At 41.9% G+C, this 14,379-nt stretch overlaps 1 protein-coding gene across 3 annotated transcripts in view; it reads left to right on the forward strand.

Moving 5' to 3' along the window:
• The first annotated feature begins 84 nt into the window (after nt 1-84).
• LOC137324256 (amyloid beta precursor protein binding family B member 2-like) overlaps nt 85-14,379 on the forward strand; it is a 275,413-nt gene continuing 261,118 nt past the window's right edge. For all 3 annotated transcript variants that reach the window (XM_067988401.1, XM_067988415.1, XM_067988408.1), the window contains exon 1: nt 85-238. The gene's annotated coding sequence lies outside the window, so the exon portion shown is untranslated. The remainder of the gene's footprint in view (nt 239-14,379) is intronic.

Genomic DNA, 14,379 nt, shown 5'->3' on the forward strand with positions numbered 1-14,379 from the left:
CAGGGAAGGGATCACTTCCGCCGGATTGCGCATTGGTTTGGAGGAAGGCGGGGGCGGGAAAGGAGGTCTCGGAGGCGGGGAATCTCTTCCGGGATTGCGGTGATTTTGGAACCTGGAATTCGAACGCAGAAGGCGGCGGCGCCTTGGAATGTGAAGAATTCTCTGCGGATCCCGATCCTGATCCTGATCCTGATCCGGCGCGGATGGTGCAGCCAGGGTGGAGGGGGTTGGTGAGACGGTGAGCAATTCTGGGGGCTCTCTCCGTACAGTGGGGGGCTCTGGGGTGGGTTTGTGGGGGTGGTGGGTGGGTTTGGGGGTGGTGGCTCTGGGGTGGGTTTGTGGGGGTGGTGGGGGTTCTGGGGTGGGTTTGTGGGGGTGGTGGGGGTTCTGGGGTGGGTTTGTGGGGGTGGTAGGGGTTCTGGGGTGGGTTTGGGGGCTCTGGGGTGGGTTTGGGGGTGGGGGTTTGGGGGTGGTGGGGGCTCTGGGGTGGGTTTGTGGGGGTTCTGGGGTGGGTTTGGGGGTTCTGGGGTGGGTGTTCTGGGGTGGGTTTGGGGGCTCTGGGGTGGGTTTGTGGGGGTGGTGGGGGTTCTGGGGTGGGTTTGGGGGTTCTGGGGTGGGTGTTCTGGGGTGGGTTTGGGGGCTCTGGGGTGGGTTTGTGGGGGTGGTGGGGGTTCTGGGGTGGGTTTGGGGGGTAACATGTTGGAGTGAACGAGGGACTTGCGGCTCCTCTGACAGCATCAAAGGGGCAACTGGGACAGGGATTGCGGCAGAGAGCGAGAGGCGGACTGAGTGTCTGCGACTTCAGACTGGTTTAGAGGTGACAGAAGGGACTGGGAGAAGGTGAAGAAAAGCGGGAACAGTGTGAGTGGGAAAATAACCGCGATGGGGTTGATTAAAAATAAGAGATGCTGAAGGGAAGGCGATGCGGACACCGGTAAACACAGCAACGTCCCTGAGGAAATGTTAGTTTATAAAAGGGCAAAATGTAACGATCGGTTAAAACGTTCCCATCTGAGTGTTGCTGGCTACAGTGTAAAGGTGTTGAATAACATCCAGCGGTACTGCGCCACTTAAAAAAAAAAGCATAATTTTCCAAGTACTGCAGTGATATTGTTGATATAAAAATATCAGGAGATATTCCGGAGCGAGATTCCGTATACCGGAGGTAAAGATGACCTATTTGTAGAGAAACTGCGGTAAAATAGAGTGTGATAGGTGGAGAGAAAATACGGAGAGAGGAATGAGAACTGAAGTGTGTGCCAGAGGGAAACGGGTGAGCAGCATTGGAACCGGAAAATATTGGAAGAGTCAGGGATGATGGGTTTCGTTGCCATTGAGAATCCTAACACGTCCAGTCTAGCGCTTTCCTCAAAGTGCGGCTCTGAATCTGGCGTAATAAAAACAGAAAATGCTGGAAAAGCTCAGCAAGTGAGGCAGCATCTGCGGAGAAAGAAACAGAGTTAACGTTTCAGGTCGAAGACCTTTCGGCAGAACTGGCGTCCGTGCTGGAGCCCTGCAGAGATTGTTATAATATTAAAGATGGTGCAATTTTATTAAAGTTAATAATAGTTAGAGAGCAGGGCAAAAGCGAGATCAGCAGGCAGATTGTAAGCTTCGTTTAAAGGGGAGGGCGAGGTAGTCTGCTTATTTCATGTACAGATGACTCAAGTATCGAGGTAGGTGCTGTAACATCGCACTTTTGTTGTGTGCAGATTGTGAAGGGCTTTTTATTTAGCACGTTGTTGTAGAAAAGGCGACTGGAGCAGGTTCAATACATAAATCAATTTAAACAGTATTTACAGAAACCAATAGGTCTATCCCAGGCGGGCTGAATGTTTACATTTTACCCGAGTGTCTAGTGGTAGACGCAGGAGAAGAGCCAACAGATCTTGCATGTTTTTTCTTGGTTCTGGCTTGCTGTCTATACTCGCAGTCTATTCCGTGCTCCACCTGCTGCAACCTGATGATTTTTATCTACACCTTTTTGGTGCATTTCCCTGCTGGATTGATGGTTTTATGTTACAGTCCGAATAACGGATTATCTGCCTTTAGTCTGTATCTCCTGAATTGACCCTCCCGCAAGAAGGTGGGGAACGACGCATTTCAATTTCACGTCTGTCTGGTGTCATTCGTTTCTGTTCATAGATGAAGGGAGGACATGATCTGGTGTATTTTATTGCAACAGTTGTAAAGCTACATATATTATTTATACCTCCCTCCCCCCAACCTTCTGTCAAAGCCAGGTAACAGTATGTGATGCCTTTTATAGCTTTATTGTTCAGGTAGATCAGTGATTCATTTGAAATGTTGGTGTTAGCTTATGATGGAAACAGGCCTGCGTGTTGTGTTTTGATGGTCGCATCATTCTATGCCAGCACGCCTTTTTAAGGTGGGTTGTTTTAACATGACGAGAGAGTTCTGTGTCACTATTTTCCGTTTAAACTAAGGTGGGTTGATTTTTTGGCGCAGCGCTGTTTGGTACTGAAATAGTTGGAATGTGTTTATTTTTGTGCGTTAGTGCTGTAAGAAGAATGCAATAATTGTTTTTTTTAGAGTTCATCTCAATTAATGCAGATGTTTAAAACAAAATCTGAACAGATTATTTCATTTTATTCTACTTAAAGTGTGTTGCCTCAAATACAAAAGCACAGCTTCTACAGCAATAGGTGCTGAATTTCTCATTTCATACTGTTTATTTCTGACTCTGAATTGTGCTTTCAGACTCCAGATGTCATTGACCTGTATGCAATTACCTCCAGGCTCGAAATGATGCTTGTAGTCTAATACCTTTCTGTAAGGATCGTGATTTTGAGAGAGATTCTGACACACCAGATACTGGCATCATTTGCTTTCTTCCCTCCTGCTCCCATTTTTTTTGCATTACCCAAGCAGTGAGATTATGTTGCTCATTGTGTGTTTCATGCGTGGTGCCAGGGAAACTCTAGAACTCAGTGGCCAACTTCATCAAAACTGGCAGCAGATATATTCCAGCATTAAGACATGAGTCAGTTGTGCAGGTCAAAAATCATGGTATTTTTTATGTAGTGTATCCTGTGAAATAGATGTACTGTTGTTAGATTAAATTGTGTAATGTCTTCGATATAATGTAAAAATTTTGGTTGCTTGAATATCCCATTGTTGCAGGCTTTGCAATTACAAGCTAAAGAATGCATTCATTATCTGGATTAGCATTATAAAATGAATTAATTTGTTCGCAGTAATCTGTTTATATTTTACCTTCTCCCACAGTTGGTGGGAGGTTAGATTTTGGTACATCCTATTGATTTTATTTGAAAAACTTCTGTGCTTAAAAATGAACAGTATGGTATTTATTTACCCGACATATCCACTATTCCACGAGGCAACACTAAAGTGCAAAATACTTTTTAACAAGGTACATTTGTAAATGTTTTGAGGACAAGAATTTTACCAGTATGTTAGAATCCTATAGAGAGATTTATTTTAAGCAATTTTGATAACATTTCAAAATTGTCTATTGTGTTTATTAGTGAAAATTACACCAGGTTTTGGCTGCAGGGTGTAAACTAAAATTACTATGATCACATGGAAATTGGCAATATAAAGAAGTGATATTATGTGTCCATGCCAGTAAAAAGCAACAATGTGGCCTGCTTTGAAAGTACAGGAATGCCAAATGACTGTATACTAAGCATGTATCTCTTAACTAGATCACAAACCCTTTCAATTTGTGTTTCTTTCTCTCGATTTCATTTAGAAAATTATTGTAGAGTTATATAAAACAGGTGTAAATTGGGAAATTATAATCTTTAAATGTAAAAAGTTAATGCATTCCTCAAAAGCCAAATTATAAAAGTTGATAATGGACAGTTACTAGCCTGTGTGGACTCATCCTGTTTCCTCCCCCCCACCATTTTTTTAACTAGGTATGCATTGTTTGTGACTTCAGCACACATCTGGAAAAACCCTTAGTTTGCAAGTTGAGGAAATGGGTGAATTGGGGGACAAAGCTGGAGACATAAAGAATTACTTTTATTTCATCCGGATTTTTTTCTTGACTAGCGTGTTTTTCCTGAATGTGCTGCTCCATTTGAGAGGTTTGTGATCATGCACGTCTAACTACTGTGGATGTTGTTCAGTAATCTCCAGGCTGGTCTGTTTGACTGTTGATTTAACTCAACCAGCTGAGTCTGAGTGTCTTCAGATGTGGGACTTAGATTTATGCTCTTCTGTTTGGGAATCAAGTGGTCAACTATTTTGGTTACTGGGATGCCTTTTGCTTTTTTTAAATATTTGTAAAGAAATACTAATGATAAATGTCCTAAAGTATAATCCAACTGTGAAAGTGAAATGCTAGCTAATTAGGCCATCTGGCATTTGACAAAGCAGTGGCTGGCTATTGTAAATTTCTGCTCTCGACTCAAGTATCCAAGATTATTACAGAATCACTAAGATTATGAAAGACTAAGTTTCTCTTCTTCAGGTTGATTTAGTTTGGAGCCCAGATAAGCAATTTGTTCAAAAATGCAGTAATTTCATGTACAGTATTATAACTTCTGCTAACCTAGTCTTCAAATCTGTTTTTGGCTCTGTAGTTTCATCTGAAGCGTACACTCAAGTTTGTTACACTTAATGTTTCATTTTAGGATCAACGTACTCAGTTCAACTAAAAATTCGGTGAAAACAAAATGTATGGAGCCAGTATAGCAGATCCATGTTTATTTTGACCTGTTTTCATTTTGTTGCATAAACTGCCAAATACAGAGAAAATACTGTAACTGATTTAAAAAAAAAGTCTATGTGTTCTACTGCCAGTTTGCTGTGTTTGGTGTGTCAAATCTAATATCTTTATCTTTTGAATCCTTCAAGTGTGGCTTGGATTCATGTGGTGTTCTCCTTCTACCAACCCCCATCCCCACACCCAAAAAGTGAATACTAGTCCTGAAAAGGGTATTGCATATTCTTAGTCATGGGTGCAGTGCAGGCATTATTCTGGAACCATGTCATGCAGTTTCAGATGAGAATGATTTGTGAGTATATTAAAGTGTAGAAAAAGGGTAATGAAATCTGAGAATGCTGTTGGTAAAGGTCTGTGCTTCATTATGGCAGGATGACCTCCCTTGTCTGTTGCCTTTAGCAGTGGTGATTGAAAGCTGTGCAGACAGAAAGTGCCTTAAGGATTTGCCTTTGCATGCTTTAAATCACACTGGTATGCAGGGTTTCAGGCAAAAGTGTTAACTATTGTAAGTGCACAGAGGTGGTTACAGTATTTATGGCTGTGAAATGCAATTAGTGTGAAAGCTTCAGTGTTTGAGCATCTTTAGAGGAAATGCTGATGGTCAGATTAGAATCCACAATACTGTTAATAGATTATTTGCTATTCTTTTTGTTTATTAAATACATAGCAGTTTTTTATCTCCCTGCTAAATGAAGCCTCCTATTTTTTCCATCATGTATGTGATCATATGCATAAAAACTTTATGAACAACTGAAGATTATTGAGCATATATGCTCCACTATCCAACTGCAGTTTGACTGTGATTCAAACTCCATTTTCCTCAGTGGAGGGAAGATGGTTTCCTATAGAATCATTGATATAAAGAGGTGATAAACTTCTAACATTATGTAAAGAATGTCTGGGTTACATAAGAATGCTCTCTCTTGGCTTTGTCTAAAACAAGCTCCTGTTTCTGCCCCTACCTCAGCTCAGCTGATGCTGAAACCCTCATACATGCCTTTGTCACCTCCAGACACAACTATTCTAATGCTCTCCTAGAAGGCCTCCCATCCTTTACCCTCTGTAAAGCAGTTTATCCAAAACTCTGCTGCCTGTAACCTATTCTGCACCAAGTCCTGCTCACCCATTACCCCTGTCATCACTGACTTACAGTGGCTTCCGCTCCCCCCCCCCCCCCCACCCCGGCCAGGCCTCAAAATTTAAAATTATCATTGTCATGTTTAAATCCCTTCATGGCTTCACCCCTCCCTATCTCTGTAACCTCCTCCAGCCCTTCAAATCCAGCACTCTCCCCTCCAAACTCTCTGTTCCTCTGACTCTGGTCTCTTACCTGTCCCCCTTCCTTTTGCCCCATCATTTCTTCAGCAGCCTAAGCCCATACTCTGAAATTCCCTCTCTAATCCCCTCTGCCTCTCCATCTCCCTTTCCTCCTTTAAGACTTTCCTTAAAACCCACCTCTTCAATCATGTGAGGCTCCCCACCAGCAGCAAAATTGTGAAATCTACCACAAAGTTGCTTTGCTGTGATGCAAATTAAAAATCAGAGGGTCAGTCACCCAAAAGACAAACTGTCTTTGTACAGTTCCATCTTGTATTGACATTCCACCGCATAATGTTAAGTAACTCAAGTGCCAATATAACCTAGATTTTCCCCCTCCTCTTGTTCCCGCCCCAGGTGAGAAAGGCACACATTTGTCTAACATTGCTTGCTTCACTGTTTTCAACTGCAGTGTGTCATGTTCAGTTACACAATGCCGTGTTAATCAGCGGTGGTTATAGTATAGCAGAAAAAGATTTGTTTGTTCTGATTTGTTGTTTGATGGCAGAGTGAGGTTGGCACACAGTGGGGCAAATTAAAGTAGGAGACCTATTTGAGCTACTGGTTCGCCATTAAGCAAAGATGATCTTATAATGGGGAATGAGTTTAATGGCAGAACACTCGTTGTAATTGTTGATTCTCCTCTCACCTTTGTTCATCCATTATAGTGGTAATTAACTGTGGAAACATTGGAACTGTCCCTACAGGTTTGCTTTGATGATGAAATGCATTGTGCTTTCTGACATTAGCCAGTGGTGACTACCTGGTATGTTGGATTGATCCTACAGAGGAAGTTACAGTCTAAAAAGTGATCACTCTGGTAATTAATAATTTGTTGCAACAAATATTGCTATTATTATCTGGTGGTCATGCAGCCATTTCTGGCAAAGTTCAGTCCAGTTGAAGAAGAACTTGCATTTGGTACTTCATCACGTCCTAGGACACTTCAAAGCATTTCACAACCAATTTTACTCCTCCTAATTGCTTAATTCATATTATCTGATAATTCTGTTTTTTAACAATAAATTTCCACTCTCTGTTATTTACATTGCTTAATTCAATTGATTTGCTAATTCAATTTTTTTTTCACAAAAAACAACTGAATTATCAGGAGTAGACACTGTAATTACTTTCTGAAGGTTACTTGGTATTATTATGTAGACAAACACAGCAACCAATCTGTGTACACGGTTCCACAAGCAACAAATGAAATGAATGACTTGTTGATCTGTTTTTGGTGGTCTAAGTTGAGGGAGAAATATTGATCGGGACACAGGGCAAACTCTCTGCTCTTCTTCGAATATGCTGGAAATGTACAGCGGGTTGGTCAGCATCTGAGAAATCTAGGCAATAATTTGTGTGGGACCCTTTATCAAATTACAATAGTTCTTGACAGCCTAGCCTAGAAAAAGGAAAGATATAAATGATAAAACATGCTTAGTTTACTAGAATGGCTTATACCTGATCTAAGTATGCTTCAGGATGGCATAGATGGAGTGTGAAAGAGCACAGCCTTTGCATTTGTCTTAACAGTACAATGTCTGACTTTGAATCCTGTATCTTTGACACAGCAAGTAGAAGTGGTTTGTTTGATCATATCTATCTTTGTCAGTAATGTTGCCTTGTGTTTAATTTGTAACCTGTCTGTTTTCTGGTCTACTCTGACAGAAAACACTTAGTACAACCCTGGGTCGAAGGAGTGATTGAGTTTCCTTTAGGTGTTGCATTAGATGGAATTCATTTTAGTTTCTTGAGTTTCTGGGGAACTTGTGACTAATGAAAGGGGCAGCTGCAACTCCATTGCTGTATCTTTACTTTGACAATGTTTGGCATTCTCTAATGCTGTTGTCCATCTGAACGTGGAATGCCATGGAAATCCTCAGAACTGAGCCTTTTTTCCCCCTTGTTGGTTAAAATTCAAGGGTACAGGATTCAAAGTCAGACATTATATCATTTAGACAAATGCAAAGGCTGTGATTTTTCATACTCCATCTATGCCATCCTGTAGGACAAGTTGAAATGGCCGTTAAAAAAGCATATGGGATCCTTGGCTTTACAAACAGAGGGCTAGATACAAAAGCAAGAAAGTTACCCTAAAACTTTATAAGTCACTGGTTCGACCCCAGCTGGAGTATTGTGTCCAATTCTGGGCACACACTTTAGGAAGGATGTCAGGGTCTCAGAGAGATGCAGAGGAGATTTACTAGAATGGTACCAGGGATGAGGGACTTCAATTATGTGGAGAGACTGGAGAAGCTAGGGTGGTACTCCTTAGAGCAGAGAAAGTTAAGGGGAGTTTTGATAGAGGTGTTCAAAATCATGAAGGGTTTTGACAGAGTAAATAAAGAGAAACTGTTTCCAGTGGCAGAAGGGTCAGTAACCAGAGGACGTAGATTTAAGGTAATTGGCAAAAGAAACAGAGGTGAGATGAGGAGAAATTTTTTTATGCAGCGAATTGTTATGATCTGGAATGCACTGCTTGAAATAACGGTGGAAGTAGATTCAATAATAACTTTCAAAAGGAAATTGGATAAAAACTTGAAGGGGAAAAGTTTGCGGAGCTATGGGGAAAGGGCAGAGGGAGTGGGACTAATTGGATAGCTCTTTCAAAGAGCCAGTACAGGCACGATGGGCCGAATGGCCTCCTTCTGTGCTGTATCATTCTATAATTCAATGAAAGAAAGAAAAATCTCATTTAATTGGTACTGTCTGCTATTCTTCCTGATTTTCGGTTGTAAAATATTTTTAATGCCAGGTGACACGAGGATGCTGTGGGAAACAATGGACCAGGAGACTGAGCAATGCATGACTGCAGAATTTCTGCCGTGGCCTGGGCTTTAATCTGTAGTTCAATCGGAGGTGGTTACATCTATCCTTTCTCTGTAGAATTTCATACACCATTTATAGTACATCTCAGCACCAAGACATATTCTGATATTCCATTTATTTTACAGAACCACTTCCAATAGAAGCAGCTTCATAATAGGTGGTGGGTGAATTCCCACTTGTAGCAGGATTTTAGCAACAGCAGAACAACTGTGAGCTAGTGAGATTGGCACTTCTTTAAATGTCAACTTTCAGCTTATAATACAACAGGAAAGATTACAGACTGTGAAACAAAAATTGCTGGAAATTTACAGCAATTTGGTCAGCATCTGAAAGAGAAAGCTGGGCAATATTTTTGGATTATCAGACTGCAGTAGTTCTTGACTGGCTGATTTCTTAAAAAGATTTAAGTGATGAAAGATACTTAATTTACTAGAACGTCATATATTTATTCTAAGTATGCTAAGGCATAGCAAAAGTGAACTAGTGGAATAGCACGGCAAGAACAGATTTAATCACCTCCCGTTGAACTGTGCATTAAATCCGCAAGAAAACTCTGTGCCGTGGCATATAATTGAAATTCAAGAGTCTTGCATTGCTTGGAGTCACTTGAATGGTGCAGAGTCCAAGACCAAGAGATGCAGCCTGCCAAAAAGAGTACAATCATTCAGAAAGAAATCCACAGGCTGGGAAGCAATATGAAAACATTTCTTATGTTATTATGTGAAGCTGCTGTTGTGCACAGATGTTTTGAATTGATGCAGCATATTGTGTTCCTTGCATAAACATAGAGGCCAAAGCATCTTTAGTGACAGCTTCCCTTCCTACTCCCACACCATGACCTCAGTAGATCTCCAAAGATCCATTTTGATTTCTGTCCCTTGGCAATGTTATCCGTAGACATGGGGTCAGCTTTCACCTTTACACTGACACTCAGCTCTACTTCTGCACTGCTTCTGTGCTATCAGACTGCTTGTTTGATACCCAGTCTTAGATGAGTCACAATTTCCTCTAGCTAAATATTGGGAAGACTGAAACCAAAGTCTTTTGACCCTGCCGCAAACTCCTTACGTTCACCAGTGACTTCATCCTTATGGTCATGATCTCGGGCTGAACTAGACTGTTCATAACCTCTGTGTCCAGTTCGGCCCTGAGATGAGCTTGTGACCTCATATTGTCTCCATGAAGACCTATTTCTACCTCCGTAACATCGCCCGCCTTCATCCCTTCTTCAGCTCATCTTCAGTTGAAACCCTGTATCGTGTCTTTGTCATTTCTAGACTCATACTTCAATGCTATCCTAATTGACCTCCCATCCTCCAAGCTCTTCAGTAAACTTCAACTCATCCAAAACTCTGCCCCATATTCTACCCCACACCAGTTCTCGCCTATCACTCATGTTCTTTTTTGGAACTGGCTTCTGGTGCCTCAAGTTTAAAATTCTCACGATTATGTTTAAATCCCTGTATGCTCCTCCTTATCTCTGAGATATCTCCAGCCCTACAAATCTTTCCCGAACTCTGTTCCTTTGATTCTTTTTGTGCATTCTCCCTTTCCTTTGCCCCACCATTGGCCTTACTTTCAGCTGCCAAAACTTCACGTTCTGGATTTCCCTCCCTAAACTCCTCCTAATTCTCAACTTCCCTCTCCTTTAAGACTCTCCTTTGAACCCACGTCTTTGACCAAGCTTTTGGTCGTCCCTCCTAATCTTTCCTCCTTTGGCTTGCAGTGCATTTGTGTAAATGCACGAAGCGTGGTAAACAAGGTTGGTGAGCTGCAGGCACAATTAGCCACATGGGAATACGACGTTGTGGCGATAACGGAGACCTGGCTCAAAAAAGGGCAGGATTGGGTACTAAATATTCCTGGATACAAGGTGTTCAGGAAAGATGGGGAAGAAAAGAAAGGAGCTGGGTTGACAATATTGATTAAGGAGAATATTGCAGTCCTGGAGAGAGAGGATGTTCAGGAGGGGTCAAGGACAGAATCTATTTGGTTAGAGTCAAGAAACAATAGAGATGTCATTACTCTACTGGGTGTATTCTATAGGCCACCAACTAGTGGGAAGGATATAGAGGAGCAAATTTGCAGGGAAATTACAGAGAGGTGCAAAAGCTATAGAGTAGTAATAATGGGAGACTTCAGCTATCCTAATATAGACTGGGATCATAATATAAGGGGCAAAGAGGGGGAGGAATTTTTGAAATGTGTTCAGGAGAACTTTCTTGACCAGTACGTTTCCAGCCCAATGAGGAAGGAGGCCTTGCTGGACTTGCTTCTGGGGAATGAGGCGGGCCAAGTGGAGCAAGTGTCAGTGGGGGAGCATTTAGGGAACAGTGATCATAGTATCATAAGGTTTAGAATAGCTATGGAAAAGGACACTGACTATTCTATGGTAAAAATACTCAATTGGAGGAGAGCCAATTTCAGTGGAATGAGAACGGATCTGGCCCAGGTAAATTGGAATCAAAGATTGGCAGGCAAACTATAATTGAACAGTGGGCCGCCTTTAAAGAGGAGATGGTTCGGGTACAGTCTCGGTACATTCCCACGAGGAAGAAAGGTAGGGCAACTAAAGCCAGAGCTCCCTGGATGACAAAAGAGACAGTGAGTAAGATGAATTGGAAAAAGGGGCATATGACAGATGTCAGGTTGATAACAAGTGAGAACCAGGCTGAATATAGAAAGTTCAGAGGGGGAGTGAAAAAGGAAATAAGAAGGGGAAAGAGAGAATATGAGAACATACGAACGTACGAATTAAGAGCAGGAGTAGGCCATTCGGCCCCTGGAGCCTGCTCTGCCATTTGATAAGATCGTAGCTGATCTGATTGTGAACTCAACCTTATTTTCCCATCTACCTACTATAACCTTTGACTCCCTTGTTAATCAGGAATCTATCTAACTCAGCCTTAAAAATATTCAATGACCCTGCCTCCACCGCTCTCTGGGGAAGGGAGTTCCACAGACTCACGACCCTCTGAGAGAAAAAATTTCTCCTCATCTCCGTCTTAAATGGGAGACCCCTTATTTTTAAACTGTGGCCCCTAGTTCTAGTCTCTCCCACAAGGGGAAACATCTCCTCAGCATCTATCTCTTCTAGTCCCCTCAGGATCTTATATGTTTCAACAAGATCACCTCTCATTCTTCTAAACTCCAATGTACACAGGCCCAACTTGTCCAACCTTTCCTCATAAGATAACCCCCTCATCCCAGGAATCAGTCGAGTGAACCTTCTCTGAACCGCCTCCAAAGCAATTATGTCCTTTCTTAAATAAGGAGACCAAAACTGCACACAGTATTCTAGATGTGGTCTCACCAATGCCCTGTACAACTGTGGCAAAACATCTCTACTTTTATATTCCATTCCCCTTGCAATAAATGACAACATTCCATTTGCCTTCCTAATCACTCGCTGTACCTGCATACTAACTTTTTGTGATTCATGTCCTGGGACACCCAGATCCCTCTGTACCTCAGAGTTCTTCAATCTCTCTCCATTTAAATAACATACTGCTTTTCTATTCCTCCTGTCAAAGTGGACAAGTTCACATTTTCCCACATTATACTCCATCTGCCAAATTTTGCCCACTCACTTAACCTATCTATATCCCTTTGCAGACTGCTTATGTCCTCTTCACAACCTACTTTCCTACCTACTTTTGTGTCATCAGCAAATTTAGTAACCATACATTCGGTCCCTTCATCCAAGTCATTGATATAGATTGTAAATAGTTGAGGCTCAAGCACTGATCCCTGTGGCACTCCACTCGTTACATCTTGCCAACCTGAAAATGACCCATTTATGCCTGTTCTCTGTTTCCTGTTAGCTAACCAATCCTTATCCATGCTAATATGTTACCCCCCTACACCGTGAGCTCTTATTTTGTGTAGTAGCCTTTGATGTGGCACCTTGTCAAAAGCCTTTTGGAAATCCAAGTACAGCACATCCACAGGATCCCCTTTATCCACATTGCTTGTTACTTCCTCAAAGTACTCTAATAAATTAATCAAACACGATTTCCCTTTCACAAAGCCGTGTTGACTCTGCCTGATTGCATTGAGATTTTCTAAGTGCCCTGCTATAACCTCCTTAATATTATATTCTAGCATTTTCCCTATGACAGATGTTAAGCTAACTGTCCTGTAGTTTCCTGCTTTCTGTCTCCCTCCTTTCTTGAATAGAGGAGTTACATTCGCTATTTTCCAATCTGATGGGACCCTTCCAGAATCTAGGGCATTTTGGAAAATTAATACCAAAGGATAAAGGATTGGTTAGCTAACAGGAAACAGAGAACAGGCATAAATGGGTCAATTTCAGGTTGGCAAGATGTAACGAGTGGAGTGCCACAGGGATCAGTGCTTGGGCCTCAACTATTTAATACCAATGCATCTAATATCTCTGCAGCCACTTCTTTTAAGACCCTAGGATGAAGTTCGTCAGGACCTGGGGACTTGTCAGCTTTTAGTTCGAATATTTTTTTCAGAACCCTTTCCTTGGTGATTATAAATGTTTTAAGTTCCTCCCTTTCACCTCATGCCAGAAGTAATTGTGAATCAAGTTATTTATATCCTCTACAGTGAAGACGGACGCAAAATATCTGTTCAATTCATCCGCCATTTCCTTATTCTCCATTATTAATTCCCCAGACTCACTCTCTAGAGGGCCAACGCTCACTTTACTTTATCTTTTCCTTTTTAAATACCTGTAGAAACTCTTACTAGACTGGAGGCCAACATAAAAGGGAATCCAAAAGTCTTCTACATGTAAACGGGTAGTAAGAGGAAGTGTGGGGCCGATTAACGATCAGATCTACTCATGGAGGCAGAGGGCATGGCCGAGGTACTAAATGAGTACTTTGCATTTGTCTTTACCAAGGAAGAAGATGCTGCTAGAGTCTCAGTAAAGGAAGATATAGTCGAGATACTGGATGGGCTAAAAATTGATAAAGAAGAAGTACTTGAAAGGCTAGCTGTACTTAAAGTAGATAAGTCACCTAGTCCAGATGGGATGCACCATAGGTTGCTGAGGGAAGTAAGCGTGGAAATTGCGGAGGTACTGGCCATAATCTTCCAAACATCCCTCGATACGGGGGTAGTGCCCGAGGACTGGAGAATTGCAAATGTTACACCCTTGTTCAAAAAGGTGTAAAGATAAACCCAGCAACTACAGGCCAGTCAGTTTAACCTTGGTGGTGGGGAAACCTTTAGAAACGATAATCCGGGACAGAATTAGCAATTGCTTGGACAAGTGTGGATTGATTAGAGAAAGCCAGCACGGATTTATTAAAGGCAAATCATGTTTAACTAACCTGATAACAGTTTTTTAATGAGGTAACAGGGAGGGTCGATTAGGGCAATGCATTTGATCTGTATATGGACTTTCAAAAGGCGTTTGATAAAGTGCCGCATGGTAGGCTTGTCTTCAAGATTGCAGCCCATTGAATAAAGGGGGCAGTAGCAACACGGATACAGAATTGGCTAAGTAACAGGAAAGAGAGAAGTGGTGAACGGTTGTTTTT

This window comes from Heptranchias perlo, chromosome 1 (assembly GCF_035084215.1).
Source record: "Heptranchias perlo isolate sHepPer1 chromosome 1, sHepPer1.hap1, whole genome shotgun sequence".
Lineage (NCBI taxonomy): Eukaryota > Metazoa > Chordata > Chondrichthyes > Hexanchiformes > Hexanchidae > Heptranchias > Heptranchias perlo.